Here is a 17,078-nt window from a genome sequence, read left to right as displayed (position 1 = left end):
CAGATTAGCGTGTGAGCGCCGAAGGCGCGAGATTTTAGTGTTTTAGGTGTCTGAGGGTGACCCCCGGAAAAAATATAGTAATTTAGAATGGCTGAGATGAGTTTTACAATGTATTTTGATGATTTTGCGAGCGCCCGAAAGCGCGGGATTTTGGTGTTTGGGGGGTCCGGGGCCTCCTCTAGGAAAAATATTACGATTTAGAATAGCTAAATGAGTTTTGATGAATTTGCGAGCGCCCGAAAAGCGCGAGATTTGGTGTTTGGGGGGTCCGGGTGTCTACCCTTGAAAAAAAATACGGTTTAGAATGGCTGAGATGAGTTTTACGATGTATTTTAATGATTATAAAGCGTTCTTAACATGGTAATTTTTCTATTTAAAACTGCTTGCATTTAGAAATGATAATTGTGTCGTCAAAACATTATGCAACCCTACTCGATCTGAATACACCGGCTTCACACCATCGGCACATGGTTGTGTAACATAAAAAATGAATTAATATTGTCTTGCTAAGACATAAACGAATTGATCTTTTAAGAGAATTTTTTTTAGGTAGTACATAAAATCCTTTGATGGACATTTTTAGTCTAGTTCTGTGTATTGAATTTTGACTAGGCCTATTTAAGGTTTGACATTATGTGCTTGAACGTTTTAGGAAATACGCCGCGCAGCGGAAAATTTTCTAGAATGAAGTACGAAAAATGTGCAGGAGGACCCTTTTTTCTTTCAAATAAACATTTTTAGAAAATTTCAGTCGGCGAAAATGGGGGGGGGGCAAAAAGACATGTTTGCCCCCCCCCCCCCCTGGGGAACGGGGGGGCAGTTGCCCCCCCCCCCCCCCCCCCCCCCGCTTCCTACGCCCCTGTATTAGTGCGCAGATATGATATTGGGTACACGTTGCTAAATGAATGATGGTAAACATTTCAAAGTTATATGTATTATTCAAGCCAGTGATTTAAAAGTGAAATCTTATTCAAACTGATGCAAATGAATGATGCACCAAGTATGTACATGAATACATTTTTATACGTCCTTAGTGCAAACCATCAATAATCAGTTACAGACATTCTGATCAAAAACTAAAATAATGAAATACATATGTATTCGACTAGAACGAATAAATGGACCCGGCCGGTGCTACTATAACTTTCGTAAAGACACCATTATCTGTCTAAAAGTCTTTTGAGCTACAATATAGCTAGTATTCAACCAAAGTTTGTTATTTTTACAGTAGCAAACACACACACATAATGATTAGTCACACATATACTATATAGATTCTACAATAAAATAAAACATGTACACATATAGTTTTTAATAGCAGAGCGATGCATACAGTACTAATATTGTCTCACTTATAAATCCTTGATATAATGTACATAGTCACAACTTGACAATACATAATTGCTAATAACAAAGTAATGTGAAATTGAATCAAGTAATTTAATTAATTAATTTAATTTAAAGTTGTCTATTCAATAATTTAATTAATGTGTAGCGGGGCTCATACATTTTTTCGTGTCTGCGAGTTAAACAGAGGTCAGTCAGGGCAGCAAATAAAACAAATACCTCACTCTTCAAGTCAAATTCTTTTTCTTCACGTAGATACATCTGAAAACGACATTTCGTCACAACATGCACATGTATGTAAGTATATATTGTGTGTTATTTGGACGAACTGACTACAAAAAATGAATAATAATAATTCTGACAGCTCCTGCTAATTGGTTAGTTGCCTTTAAGAAAATTAAGTTGTAATTTGATTGGTCAGTTTGAAAAAATAACCATCAGAGCATGATCTCATATGAGATGTTGCCCGATCCTTTATGAGACGCAGTAAGAACAAGGATTTAAATTTTAAATACAATTTTGAAGTTTACGAAAAAGCCCCGCAAACAAGATCTGGGATCTTTTAAATTTTCTCAGTTGCCCGCCATCGCGTTAAAAGGGCCACTACTTTTCTGAAACGGCTTTTAATTTTTAAAGTGGGAATGAAAAACGAGATCGATAATTTTGTAGAGTCACAAAAGTTATTAACTTACCGATAATACTACACGTATCATCACCTTTTGAACAATTTTATTAAAATAAATAAAAAGTTAATTTTCATAACGCGGGTCGTTTTATGTTTCCCGCCGTCGTCCTAAATACCGCGCGGTAAGTGACTATATCTGCGCCAGACGGCAAAACGGCGAAATGACTCTCCACTGTTATCATATAATACGCATGTAATCTTGCATATGTTTGGTGTTGTAACCTCATCTTAGGCCATTGGTATATATTTTCTGATGTTATTAATGTATTTTAAGAAACCTGTATGTTTTGCTCCGGAAAGGTAGTGGGCCTTTAACGGGTTTTTGATAAAAAAAAAGATTCCACAAGGATCTGAGAATTAGTTACAGATTATATAATCGTTGACCAGCCGGAGTGCCCTAAGACCATTTTTAGACGTTTTAGAGGTCTAGATAAAAAAGCAATAAAAATCATACTCTTGTGGACTTGTTATAGCCGGCTGTGTTGTTTTTGATAGGTATTTAATTTGAGTTGTCTCCCTTATACCGCCACCATCCCAGGACGATCGCCATCGCTCTACCCACAGGGCGCTATTCTATTTATCTGCCACTCAGATTGCATTTATATCCCATATAAATGCAATCTAACAATCCTTTAATTGTTAAATATTTTCATTAGTAACACTTCGACAAGACATAAATAACTTAGTATTTAGTCTCAGTGGAAAGGGAGGTAACTAGTACGTGCGCAAACATGAAACGTTACCACGTCGGTAGCAGTCATAGAAATGAGTCGTAGCTACAAAATGTACATTAATAAATAAATATATATGTATATTAATGAATAAATAAATTATTGATAAAATAAATAAATTATTGATGAAATAAATAAATGAATTAAATAAATAAATAAAATAGATAAATAAATGAATAAACAAAATGTCTGCAAAAACCGACATAAAACAAAAGACATAAAGACAATCAAGATACCAAATGTTCAGTTTCCTCTCCCAAACCAGAAGCGAGAAAGGAAAACAAAGGAAAAAATTTCACAGAAAATAAATGGCTAAGAACCACACCTTGCTTGACCTCAATGCTTAGTTAAAATAACACTAATTTTATTGTTAGTCTCACATCCCTGTCAACCCCAGATGTAAATTCCTGTTATAGATACCTGTTAAAGATTAAATTGGGAATAAGAGGATGAGCATAACCATAAGTCGTGGTCATTTCCTTGTATGTGATCAGAAATGGCTTTTCGTAGCTTTCTTTTCGATGTAAATATTTTTTAGAGATTCTTAAAGTGAACAGTCGGGCAAGGATGGCTAAAGTCGGTAAAAATGGTGTGAATGTGTCCAGTATAATTTCTTATGAAATGGAAAAATAAAATCTCTCGTCAAAATCTGTCTGCGTACGAAGAAATTAATTTAAAGTATGGAAATTCTAAAACGTCCTCCCGGCTCACTATGTCCGTGGTTACATTTCCACGCAGCCTCGCTTTCAATGCTTTCAACTTTTCTTTACTTTAATGGTCAGAACTGGGAAACTAAGCAGAACTTGACCGTCGTATTAATATGTGAGAACTTTTGGAAGGCCAATGAACGCATTTAGACTGGTTTTCTTTGCCCGACTATTCACTTTAAAGAAACAAACAACTGATTTGGTTTGAGAAGTTTAACGTCCTAATAACAGGCAGGGTCAGAAAAGACGTGCTAGGCTTAGGAGGCGGAAAAAAATCGGAATTCCCGGAGAAAAACTAAAGCTAGGGTTTAGTATGGATTGTATATTTATATAGTCGTTCCTGCAACAATAACGATTTAATTGCAAACCCAGAATAACATAGCATCTGGTTTAAATGATTTGAGTGATGATGTTAATGATGTAAATGAGTTACCCCTTAGTATCAACTCGGTTACAGGTGGGTTGTTGTTTGCTTTTCGGCGGCATGCTTCAGTGGTAAAGCACTATAAAAAGGGCAACAGTTCCACTATACAAGAAGACACAACACGAATATACCGCAGTATCCCAAAACACGCACCTCGCACTTCTTACACGCTACACACCGCATACGTGGGAGGCCGTCCTACGACACTTGTTGTTAATAGGACGTAAATTTAATCAAACAAACAAACAAACAAACAAATGAAATAAAAAGAAAGTATATGACCGGTAGGGTGTCCTGCTTTTTGTCTTCGACGGCGTGTTTCATTGAAATAGCACTATCAAAAGGCCACAAAGGTTTCCATTTATTTGACTGAAGGCAAAACCTTAGAAGGCTCAGCCAGATGATGACGTCACTAAACAGGAATGGGTATCAATGCATGTTAATCTGACAACAAAAAGTTAATGGAGATTACATAAAGCGAAGCCAAACCCAGCTTTTTGTGATATAACTTCCTGGGGTTGATAAATCACCGTACCCACCTAAAACAGGTTGATATTTGTATATTATTATGTGGCTGTGTGTTTTGCTCGTTCCTGATTGGCTGAAAATACATTTTCATGCCATTAAAAATATCCACCAGAAAATTCAAACTATGCATTGTGACGTCATCCCAGGTTGATATAAGATTCAAAAAATAAAAAGTCGTGCCAAAATATAGAAATCTTGAATTATGACGTTATTTTCTATGGCGTCATAATCACGTTCAGGATTCAATCAGACGTACAATGTAGAATGGATTAGTATAATTCTCTCTGCTAGGCTGCGCTCATTAATGCGATAATAATTTACAATGTTTACAATTTCCTATTGTATAGCAGGTTAGAGGTCAGCGAATTCAAAACAAAAAAATAAATAAAATAGATGTTGATACTTTTCCGCAAAAATATGCAAACGCCATTTTAAAAAGGGATACCCCATGAACGTTTTAAATATTATCTAATCAAATTGCCAAGGTCGATAGCCCTGATCTGTCATTGTACATGTATTTTCGGAGTGAAGCCTAGCGGTGAGTAGAAAAACTACGGTAGACAACTCAGTCTACCATATGACGTAGATCGTACCAAAGCATAGCGAAAAGAAAATTTCCGAATTCCGTAATACGATAATATGCAGTGACGTCATATGTGATAACAATATTTATAGACCGACACGTGACCCACTTCTGACTAATCAGACGAGATTTTACATACACAAAATAAAAACAAAACTATTTATTATTCAACACACATGTGCAACTATTAGATGAAAACGTACACGTAAACAATTCAGTCGCGCACGAGCGGACCGCCCCACATGCCTAAGAATATGCTTTAACGATTTCTATCAGATCTAAATATGTAAAACACACAATATATCGAGGAATGATGACAAAAATTACCACAGTCACCTATCTGTGCATCTCGATCCAGATTTGGGACAGTCTATTTTCATCACGTTCGCAAGCGTAGGGAGCATATCACTGGGGATTAGCAGTGACGTAATTGTGATAGGATACTGAGGGTATCGTACTGACTGTGGTCTTCTGTGTGACTGTCCTAACACAAGTTATAGATACATACGTTCTTATGCAGTGCGTTCTTACTTAGCGTTTCAGAGGGTATCATATACCGACTGTATTTAACAGTAACCCTAACCCTAAACTTAACACAAGAAAGTTATAGATACATGTGTTTTGATGCAGTGCGTTCTTACTGAGCGTTTCAGAGGGTATCATATACCAACTGTATTTAACACTAACCCTTACCCTAAACTTAACACAAGAAAGTTATAGATATGTTTTGGAAGGTATCGTACCAATCAAGGAAAAGTATACAGTTATTTCAGGTTGTTCCATAGAGATTGAATGTCTTTTTGTAATTTACATAGCGGCTATGAATAACAAGCTGCAATGTATATACATAGTACATATCCCGTGGAGTGCTACTCGGAAGATATGTAGATAGCTTCTGCTATTCATAGATGCTTTGAAAATAAGAAAAATATATTCAATCCATATATTTACATTAGAATAATTTATGAAAATAAAAATTATTGAAAGGTTATTATATTACGTTCAAAATTATGACACCTGATTAATGAAACAGCTGGATGACAAAATCGTTCCACAACGTCGCGTTTTCAAACTTCCGCCTTCCGGTCGACCTTTTTTTTTTTTTTTTTTTTGCAAATGACAAACTTTATTTAAGGATTAACTTGAATATATTTTTTATGTTATGGAGATATAACACAAAAAAATCTGAGTGTACTCTAAATAAACCGCGAAGCGGTTTATGATGAGAGTACACTCAGATTTTTGTGTTATATCTCCATAACATAAAAAATATATTCAAATTAATCCTTATAATTCAATTTACTAAAGATAATCTCTTCAATATTCAAAAATCATTTTGGGACTCTTTTGTCTATGAAATCATTACGCCGTCATCTTAGCCAATCAGAAGCAACGTTATAAATGGCGACGCCATTTTTTCCTTTATGGGCTGATAAAGTAAATTTTTAAGCCAATGAAAATGCTCGTAACAAGCAAAATTGAATTATTGACTTATTACAGTAAACCTTAGTTGATTCTATATCAAGAAACAACACATAAAAGATTATACATTAAAATATAGTGGGGACTATTTTCATTGATATGAAACTGGCGCATTGTTTGAAATCAGCTGATCGATGCACGAGAATCGTTGTATTCATAGTGTATTCATAGTGTTTTCATAGGCAAATGTTTGTTTTCGTCAGTTGTTTGATTCATATAGTGAGGAAACACTCAGAATATAAATATATTGGTATATTTTTAGTTTATGATAATGAGGACGCATTGACATTCTTAGTGTTACCGTCACCTTATCATACCGGGGACGACTGTTATTGTCTAATGGCTGTCAATTCACACCTCGTTATAGTTGTAGCACGCTTCCTACCTCGACCGCCACCCACTCTAGATAGATTTTGTACCTACAGGACCAGTGATCACACACATTGTCGTATTTGCTGGTTGTCTCTACATGTGTGGCTTTAGAATTGTACCTGCTGCCTCTATTGCATGATCGCAAAAGGCGATTAAATTGTGGATATTATCTTTTCTCTTCTTCCCAAGCTGCTTCAGGAATGGCTTTAGAATTGTACCTGCTGCCTCTATTGCATGGTCGTAAAAGGCGATCAAATTGAGGATATTATCTTTTATCTTCTTCCTAAGCGCTTCAGGTATGGCTTTAGAATTGTACCTGCTGCATCTATTGCATGGTCGTAAAAGGCGACTTAATTTAGGATCTTAATATGTCTCTTCATAACGTCTCTCTTGACCCCATCTTACTTAAGCTTGTCGAGTACGCCGTTAGGATTGTACCTGCTGCCCCTATTGCATGGTCGTAAAAGGCGACCTAATTTAAGATCTTATCTTGTCTCTTCATTATATCTGTCGTTTTCCTTCCTAACGTTTCACTCGACACCGCCTCATTTTTTTCATCTTCACTTGTGCGCTCGTGAGGAAGGCTCATGGTTCTGTCCCCGGGCCAAGACACACCATAGTTGATAATTTTTGTTGTTTCTGCTCCTGCTTAACGCTCAACATAAATAGAGTGGGACGACTGGTTCGCCCGTTGTCAGTATAATGTGACTAGGTGAGTGTGTTTAATTGATTTCTCTTGCAGTATGCTGCAGTGAGATAGCATTATAGACATTGCAACATGATGCACGATGGGAGGCCGTCATCGAATGACCACGGATGATGATAGGACCTTAAAAATAAAATCAAAGCAAATGAAAGTATCTGCTGTTATTATTGAGATGGGCTCGGGCGACGTGTACAGTACAATTTCTTGTTCAGAGGGTTACTATATATATTACGTGACGGAAAATGATGATATCCGATTTATAAATACATAATGCATAATTCGTTGATGTATATATTCACGTCGTTGTGTGATAAAAAGATGCGATTTTTCAATTTTGTAAAGACATTGTAGCATGATCTCTCAATGTTTGGACATTGTTAACTTGATAATGCAATTCCTCGACCTGTTATATATTTCATGAAGTCATAGATTACAGCATTAAAATGTTTTGTTAAAAATATGATTACTTTGCTTATTCAGTATGTATGTGGCTTATTAGGCTTATTGAGGTAACAAAACAGTTGTTTCATTTCATGTCATGTCAGTCAACGGTGTGAACACTTTCCCCTCAGTTTTGGGACTAACGTATAAACTGTTTACCTCGGTCTCTGGCCTCGCGAAACAATTCTCAGGAAAAGAGTTTTGACTTGACTGAAATGATATGAAAGAACTGTAATATTCCCTCTCGGTATCACGATAGATTGTAGTACAGTCTGTATTTCCTCTCGATATCTCGATACATTGTAATACAGTCTGTATTTCCTCTCGATATCTCGATAGTTTGTAAAACAGTCTGTATTTCCTCTCGATATCTCGACACATTGTAATACAGTCTGTATTTCCTTCGATATCTCGATACATTGCAATATAGTCTATATTTCCTCTCGATATCTCGATAGTTTTTAATTTTTAATGCAGTCTGTATTTCCTTTCGAAATCTCGATAGTTTGTAATGCAGTCTGTATTTCCTCTCGAAGTCTCGATATATTGTAGTACAGTCTGTATTTCCTCTCGAAATCTCGATATATTGTAGTACAGTCTGTATTTCCTCTCGAAATCTCGATAGATCATCTCCCATTATATTCACCTGACAACCCTGGTTATGTGAAACAGTTCCCTTGTTTTATAATTGAATAACAGTATATTGAAATTATACTTCCCATGCTTTATTGACATTTAACTTGGCCTTTGGTTTTGGTTTTATAGCCCCAATCATCATTAATTTTGAGATCTATACAGGTTTCCCTGTTGGAGCCTCTAGCTCACGAGATGCAGCCGTAGTATATATACCTTTAGTTTACCTGTACTCCTAAGGTAAATAGATTTACTGCCCATCTGTGTTTGTGGCAGGCAGTGCTACCAATACGTCAGGTGTACAGGTAGACAAAGGTACCGGGGTTTCCTAAGCCACATTCTTCGTGGAACTGAACACACAAGGTAAGTGAAAATGAAGAGGTGCTGAGATGTTAACGAGAAATATTGATATTTTCTTTAATGCTTTAATAACGATATAGATTTGTTTGCGAAATAACAAAATTGCAGTCTCAAGCCTTTGTTTAGGTAATTTTATAGATGTGAAATTAGAGGCTTATTTTTTCATTTTATTTTAATTGCAGCAATTATTTTCGCAACATTACAAAATTAAATTGACTAACCCTTGATTCAGTCAACTGCTTTTTTTTCAATATGAGATTAGAAACTATATATAATTTTTTTAATAAATGTTTTAATAACACATTTTTGGGGAAAATACAAAATTAGAGCCATACATCATTATTTCAGTCCACGTTTATTTTTTTAATGTGAGCTGAATGTATTTATCTATTATAATGATTTAAAAACAATAATTTTGTACGGCGAAATTACAAAACTACAGCGTCAAGCCTTTTTTTCAATCAATTCTTAATTACATGAATCTGAAATTATATATTTGTATTCGTTACCAAAAAGAACAAATTCCATATTCCGTTTTAATAATGTGATAATGCTCCAGAATGAAAAGTTATAGTTAAAGAAATCACAGGATTTTTTTTTTATTAATTATCTGTTTATAATCTCACACTTTGTCCTAGACCGTCTTCAGAAATGCAAAAGCGGGTGGAAATATTAGATATAATGGTATCACATTGATAACAACAGACTTTTATCATGATTTCATGGTGAGAGAAATCAGAAATGTTTTCCTACATATTGACATTATTTTATCGTATTATATTTTCAAATAACTTTGCATCAAACTTGCATGAACTCCATTAACGATAAGAGAGTTGATCGGTCTGGGAAGTGAATTTCGGAGAAAACCAGTTACACTTAAACGATTTGCAATGCGTATTTTGTGATTATAATTTAAGGGTACAAATATTATAAAATTTAGTTTTTGCAAGGATTGGGGAGTTTCATGAAGTATCATATGAGATAACGTAAGAGTATAGAGTATGGAGACGTAAAGTAGAAACTTGTAGAACCACCGCAATGTTTCGTTCGTTCCTGTCTCCTTCTCATGGTTACAGACATGAATGTATTTTCAAGAAATAAAACGCAAAAAAAAAAAAAAAAAAAAAAAAAAAAAAAGAAAAAGAAAAAAAAATTATCCCTCCCTCCAAAAAATAGCAAAAAACCCCAACAACAACAACAACAAAAACAGAGAGTAAAAAGCATAATCGGTCTGAAATTTGATTTTGGCACCTAAACATAAAAATACACATAAACATCTAACCTAATACCGTGAAATGTGAAGGATTCCCCCGTGAAATGTGAAGGATGAAATGTGAAGGATTCCCCCGTGAAATGTGAAGGATTCCCCCGTGAAATCATTGCGCCGTTGCATCAAAGAATCAGAAAGAATTCTACAAACAGTGACCTCGTTTTTACGCCATGAACAATCTAACGTATTTTTTTAGTCAATAAAGTAGCTTGTCTCAAGACAATCTAATTAAAATTAGACTTAAAATTCTGCTCAACATTCCGTTCCACTTCGATGCTCTACGATACGCTCCAATACCAGATCTAACAACTCCCCGTTCCGGGTCACCTCAGCATGACCCGGTATGGTTAGCCAATCAGCGTGTCGCACATGAAATATTCTTTGTGATCGATTCTGTTGGAAGACATAGAAGAATACTAGAGCGTCCCAATGTATCTCGTTTCAATGCCAGGTTAGATGGAGGTGTTAGATCTAGTATTGTAGTGTACCGTAGTGGAGTCGAATAATTAGTCCATGAGATAAGACTCAAGCAAATACAATTTCCATGATTTGAGTGGAGCGAATTAGACAGAAATCATTTTCCCTTGTGTTGCGAACTTTCTCATAGGTGGCATCATGATGTATACACGTGCAGTTGGCAGCGTTAGGTACAACGTGTGTCATTCAGCAAGGGTAGGCCATAGGCGACACACGTGGTCTAGAGATTAAATAATTGCTTATTTATATTAATTTTTTTTTTAAAAAGATAATAAACATGTATGCAGGATTTATTGGTTTGCATTTCATAATCCTTATGAATCTCCCAGTGGGGAATGTGGATACGACGTGAATTAATGAGAGTTTGAGTTTCAATATTTGTAAAATGTGTCGGCCTATACCTATAGCTACTTATCAATAAATATAAATAAAGTTCATTGATACCAGAGGTAAAGTTTTTTCCTGTGAGAAGTGATGCAGTGTTTAAGGAAGATTAAATTATTGTGACGTCACGTGCTATATTTCACTTATCACATCTAAAGCTCAACATGTACAATATAAGCATACTCGCTGGATTGGAGATGGATGTACAGAAACAGTTATAACATTTGTCTATGCTAATCGTGACTTTGTTCATGTAGAAAACACCAAATGGGGACAGAGCAGACGTGAAAACTGGCATTTTATTTTGTAATTATATTTACGCGTGTGGAACCCTCGATGATTATAAAGTCAGTTATACAATGGTTCTAGACACCTTTATTTCTGGATTTTTACCTCATTCTTAATATTTTAAAAGCAGGAATATATTTACTGCACAATAAAACAAAGATTGTTAAATGACATGCTAGATAAAAAGTCATTTATCACTTAAAATGGGATCGTACTGGTTTTTGTCTTCTAGGAAACGCGTGATGCAGTTTGATTAAAGATGCTCAACCGCCGACAGAACCTAAATGATATTCATTATTTGAACAATAATTGGTGTATTATCGTGTATATATATATGTCTAATTTACACAAAACATTATATAAATAATTCATTTTGCTGTTGGTGCATGCGCAATCAGTACTTCATTCCATATAGGATATAGTGTAACGGAATTTTTTCGGGATGCAATTAATTATTTTTCATCTTTTTGACTTGAAGTAAAATTAGAAGCTCAAACTTTTCAATGGTGGTTAAGTAAGTAACTTTTGTAACTGAAAAAAAATACTAAATAGTCTTTTCCTGTTTTTGATAGTGAAAAAATACCATTTGTCGGCGGTGGAGCATCTTTAAAATACACTGAAATTATAACGACCAGTCGATGTCCAGAAAAGGTCATGTCGAGATGACCCCAATGACTATCATACGATGATCCAACCAATCCGAAATCGTGTTTTATATTTTGTTTATAGATACACCAACAACGATTTATAAAGTGATATTTGGTTGGCTTATCCAAAGATCATCTCTTGACCTCTTGACTTTTAAATATTCTGTTTTACGTGTTATCAAGTTGTAAATAGAGCATCGTAGTAGTCAGACATGTTAAACTTAAATACTACAAAAATATTATTTTCCGCATATTTTGGGGACAAGTCAAAATCGCGAAAACTCGTCGCTGCGAAAAAGTGCAAATAATGTATAAAGAATCGCGAAGTTAAAACGAGGCAAATTAATGCGAAAGTAATTAGCCAATTAAATGGGTTGGTTTACAGCTAGTACGAGGACCTTCGTAAAATCGATCTCGTATAACTGGAACACTAATTAATTCGAAGTATTTGTTGGTCCCAAATCTCGAATTGTGTTTCTGAAAGTCCCGTCGATTTCGAGGTACAAATATAACAAGGTTTCACTACATTTACTTAGCAATGGTTAAAACCTATTTTGAAATTTTTCACTATTCTGAAATAATCAAATAGTAGTGTTGATTTTTCTCCGAGTACTACAGTTTTCATGCATATCCTAAACCCGGAACGTCCTTAAATGAACCTATCTGTTTAAAATACGATAAAAATGATAAACACAAACCCGCTAAGTCTCGTTTATCAAAGTAGACACATATTTTACATCGATATGCTAAAGTGGTAAAACATAATTGCATATCGCCTTTAATAAGATCACTTACAGCTCCACGCTGGTGTTATCAAAGAAATTACCAATATTGAGTTTGAATCGATGTAGTTGCTAAGGTTATTTATAATCTTTCTCGCGTTTTCTATGCGGCCTTGTCGGTGAGTTATCTAGATAACAATATCACTTGTGATCCATTAGAGGTTGAGATCCGTGCTTTGAGCTTATGGTGTTTACTGCGGTTTTCTGAGTGATGTTATGTAGGACTAGTTATAATATAATCCTCATATTCAATGATAAATTCAGCCAGATCCATACACAAATTATAACTCACGTTAACACTAAATATTGTTTGAAACAAACATTTTTTTTGGAAAGTTGCTTTATCCTTTTTAAAAATTACAAACATTTAATATGTTAGAGTTGGATAGATTAAAAAAAGGTGTAATTTTTTAACTACATGTATACTTTTAAAGTATACTTTTTATACTATTAAAGATAAACATCTAGATCTATATTCAGGTGCAATTATATCATGGGACGAATGCTTGCATCTCTGTGACAAGGTTTGTTGGCATATTTGTTTATTTGGCAGTAAGTGATACAGAGGAGTAAGGCGATCACTGCCAAACCTTGATACGTGTAAAGCACGGAGTCCAGAGATCATGTTACAACTCTTCTGTATCAGAAACATAGAAACTTTACAAGCAAAGTGCAAAAGTAAAATGTGACGATAGTATTAAAACAGGAGAGTTTGCAAATACGGTTTACGGGCTAGACGAAGCTTTGAGACCCAATTATTCGTCACTGTTTGCTACAGCTGAGGGGTTAGATTTCTACAACATCCGAGGACCAACACTCTCTTAGGTAAAGATTTTCCTGTAAGGAAGAATCCAGCAGTCACGGTAGAGGGAAATATGTATGACAAAGTCCCAGTAGTCAGTGGGGTCCCCCAGTTGACTTGTCGTTGATCACTTCCTTTATTGCTTTTCTTCAACGACCTCTCAAACACCATCATATTATTTAATCGATAGAATACACTGATATTGGGAAAAATGTTAAAAAGTTGGCGGAGAACAGCAAAATAAGGCATGGAGTTCAACCCAGACGATGTGTAGCGTCTCGAGGGTCATTTCGAATAGGAAGATTATCAAAGCATCATCTCACAGGACACCTAATAAATAAGATCTCCATAAGTAAAATATGTACTTCATACTGGTTTGACCTAATATAGAGTACTGTCGATCACTATGGACCCGCACGTGAGAAAAAATGTAGTCCAACTAAAAAGTGCTACAAAGGAGAGCGTCCCGTTTCACCACCAACATATCTAGAGATCATAAAAGCAGCAGCGTATCTAATACATGCAGACTCTACAATTGGAGACATTAAAGTATAGAAGAATAAGTAGGCCATCATGCTTGATAATAGTACACTATAAAATCGATATATCAGCCTCAATATACTCGATACCATCAACACCTTCCAATTGCAAAAAAGCTCTCTTTTCTCTTTTTATATCAAATTTTCTAAAATGTTTTTGGTAATGTCTTTTATTCTACTATACCATTTAGAAATTTGTTAACATAATTACGATTTGGCTTCATGACGATTAGGAGTCACAGTATACTGAGCTATTGTGAGTTATACTGAGCTATCGTGAGTTATACTGAGCTATTGTGAGTTATACTGAGCTATTGTGAGTTATACTGAGCTATTGTAAGTTACACTGAGCTATTGTGAGTTATACTGAGCTTTTGTGAGTTATACTGAGCTATCGTGAGTTATACTGAGCTATTGTAAGTTATACCGAGCTATTGTAAGTTATACCGAGCTATTGTAAGTTACACTGAGCTATTGTGAGTTATACTGAGCTATTGTAAGTTATACTGAGCTATTGTAAGTTATACTGAGCTATCGTGAGTTATACTGAGCTATTGTAAGTTATACCGAGCTATTGTAAGTCACACTGAGCTATTGTGAGTTATACTGAGCTATCGTGAGTTATACTGAGCTATTGTAAGTTATACTGAGCTATTGTAAGTTATACCGAGCTATTGTAAGTTATACCGAGCTATTGTAAGTTACACTGAGCTATTGTGAGTTATACTGAGCTATTGTAAGTTATGCTGAGCTATTGTAAGTTACACTGAGCTATTGTGAGTTATACTGGGCTATTGTAAGTTATACTGAGCTATTGTGAGTTATACCGAGCTATTGTAAGTTATACTGAGCTATTTAAGTTATGCTGAGCTATTGTGAGTTATACTGAGCTATTGTGAGTTATACCGAGCTATTGTAAGTTATACCGAGCTATTGTAAGTTATACCGAGCTATTGTAAGTTATACCGAGCTATTGTAAGTTATACTGAGCTATTGTAAGTTATGCTGAGCTATTGTAAGTTACACTGAGCTATTGTAAGTTATACCGAGCTATTGTAAGTTATACCGAGCTATTGTAAGTTATACCGAGCTATTGTAAGTTATACTGAGCTATTGTGAGTTATACTGAGCTATTGTAAGTTATACTGAGCTATTGTAAGTTATGCTGAGCTATTGTAAGTTACACTGAGCTATTGTGAGTTATACTGGGCTATTGTAAGTTATACTGAGCTATTGTGAGTTATACCGAGCTATTGTAAGTTATACTGAGCTATTTAAGTTATGCTGAGCTATTGTGAGTTATACCGAGCTATTGTAAGTTATACCGAGCTATTGTAAGTTATACTGAGCTATTGTAAGTTATACTGAGCTATTGTAAGTTATACTGAGCTATTGTAAGTTATGCTGAGCTATTGTGAGTTATACCGAGCTATTGTAAGTTATACCGAGCTATTGTAAGTTACACTGAGCTATTGTAAGTTATACCGAGCTACTGTAAGTTATACTGAGCTATTGTAAGTTATACTGAGCTATTGTAAGTTATACCGAGCTATTGTGAGTTATACCAAGCTATTGTAAGTTATACCGAGCTATTGTAAGTTATACTGAGCTATTGTAAGTTATACTGAGCTATTGTAAGTTATACTGAGCTATTGTAAGTTATACCGAGCTATTGTAAGTTATACCGAGCTATTGTAAGTTATACTGAGCTATTGTAAGTTATACTGAGCTATTGTGAGTTATACCGAGCTATTGTAAGTTATACTGAGCTATTGTAAGTTATGCTGAGCTATTGTGAATTATACCGAGCTATTGTAAGTTATACTGTTGTGAGTTATACTGAGCTTTTGTGAGCTATACTGAGTCAATTAGCTGAGCTCATTTACTATTAAGGATATGACCATAGTTATCCTTAATTACTGTAGAAGTTGAAACACTTGCGATGTGTGCGAAGTTTTCGATCATCACTGTCATTTATTTCCTCGGAACTTCTCCATACGTTCACATTTCCACATGCAAATACATGCAATTTAAGTAGCACAGCAAAAAAGAAAAAAATATATGTATATAAATAATAAAAAATACAGATTTACAGTAAGTAAATGATTTATTCGCCTAAATCATGCGTTACGTTTTAGGGCTGGGGTTATAAAAAATCTAGATATGTTTGAATGCCTAAGGTAGATAAAACACAGCTTACGTTCTAATTTAACACACGATTTCTTCATGATATATTCCGTTTAATATTTAAATAATGTTGGTAAAGAGGTCATGGCTTTTTATCTATGTCCGTGTTACGCATGGTGGCAAAAATGTACGTAAAACGCATGGTAAACATACGTTTAACGCATATGAATTCATGGTGAGGTCCAGACTGCTAACCTCTTGATATTCCATCTGTCCATAAATACGAAAATCTACACAAAGTATACGGAATGATATTTGCTATTTATAAAACAACACAGTTCTGTAATGTTTTTGATAAATTTATTTTCAGCTGAAAGTCGACGAGGTAAGTAACATACCGTTTCGTATGATGAGATAGTAAGGCCGAGATGAAGCAATTTATAACCACACTCGATCTAAATTAAATTATTTGTCTTTTTAACGAGTAAGCAGTAAAATTTATAAATATTACTTTTTTACAGTAAATATGCGGAAACATTGTTGATGACCTCGGGGCTATTTATATCTTAAACACAAAAAAATGTTTTTGCATGTACATATTTGCCTGTGGCAGACATCGTATTGTTTTACGCTTACAATGATATGTAAACTTTAAACACAGATGATTAGCAAAACAAGTATCTTTTTTTTTCTTTACTTTACACGAATTAATTCGCATAGCATATAAATGAATATACATTTGTATTTTGACAACGTCAATGAA

General features: G+C 34.9%; 1 protein-coding gene across 1 annotated transcript in view; it reads left to right on the top strand.

Annotated features, from left to right (window-relative positions):
- The first annotated feature begins 8,893 nt into the window (after positions 1–8,893).
- The window catches only part of LOC138309208 (aquaporin-1-like), a 44,582-nt gene continuing 36,397 nt past the window's right edge, over positions 8,894–17,078 (top strand). The window contains exon 1 of the mRNA XM_069250358.1: positions 8,894–9,002. The gene's annotated coding sequence lies outside the window, so the exon portion shown is untranslated. The remainder of the gene's footprint in view (positions 9,003–17,078) is intronic.

The sequence above is a fragment of the Argopecten irradians genome, chromosome 15, assembly GCF_041381155.1.
Source record: "Argopecten irradians isolate NY chromosome 15, Ai_NY, whole genome shotgun sequence".
Classification (NCBI taxonomy): Eukaryota; Metazoa; Mollusca; class Bivalvia; order Pectinida; family Pectinidae; genus Argopecten; species Argopecten irradians.
This window is presented reverse-complemented; position numbering and strand designations above follow the sequence as displayed.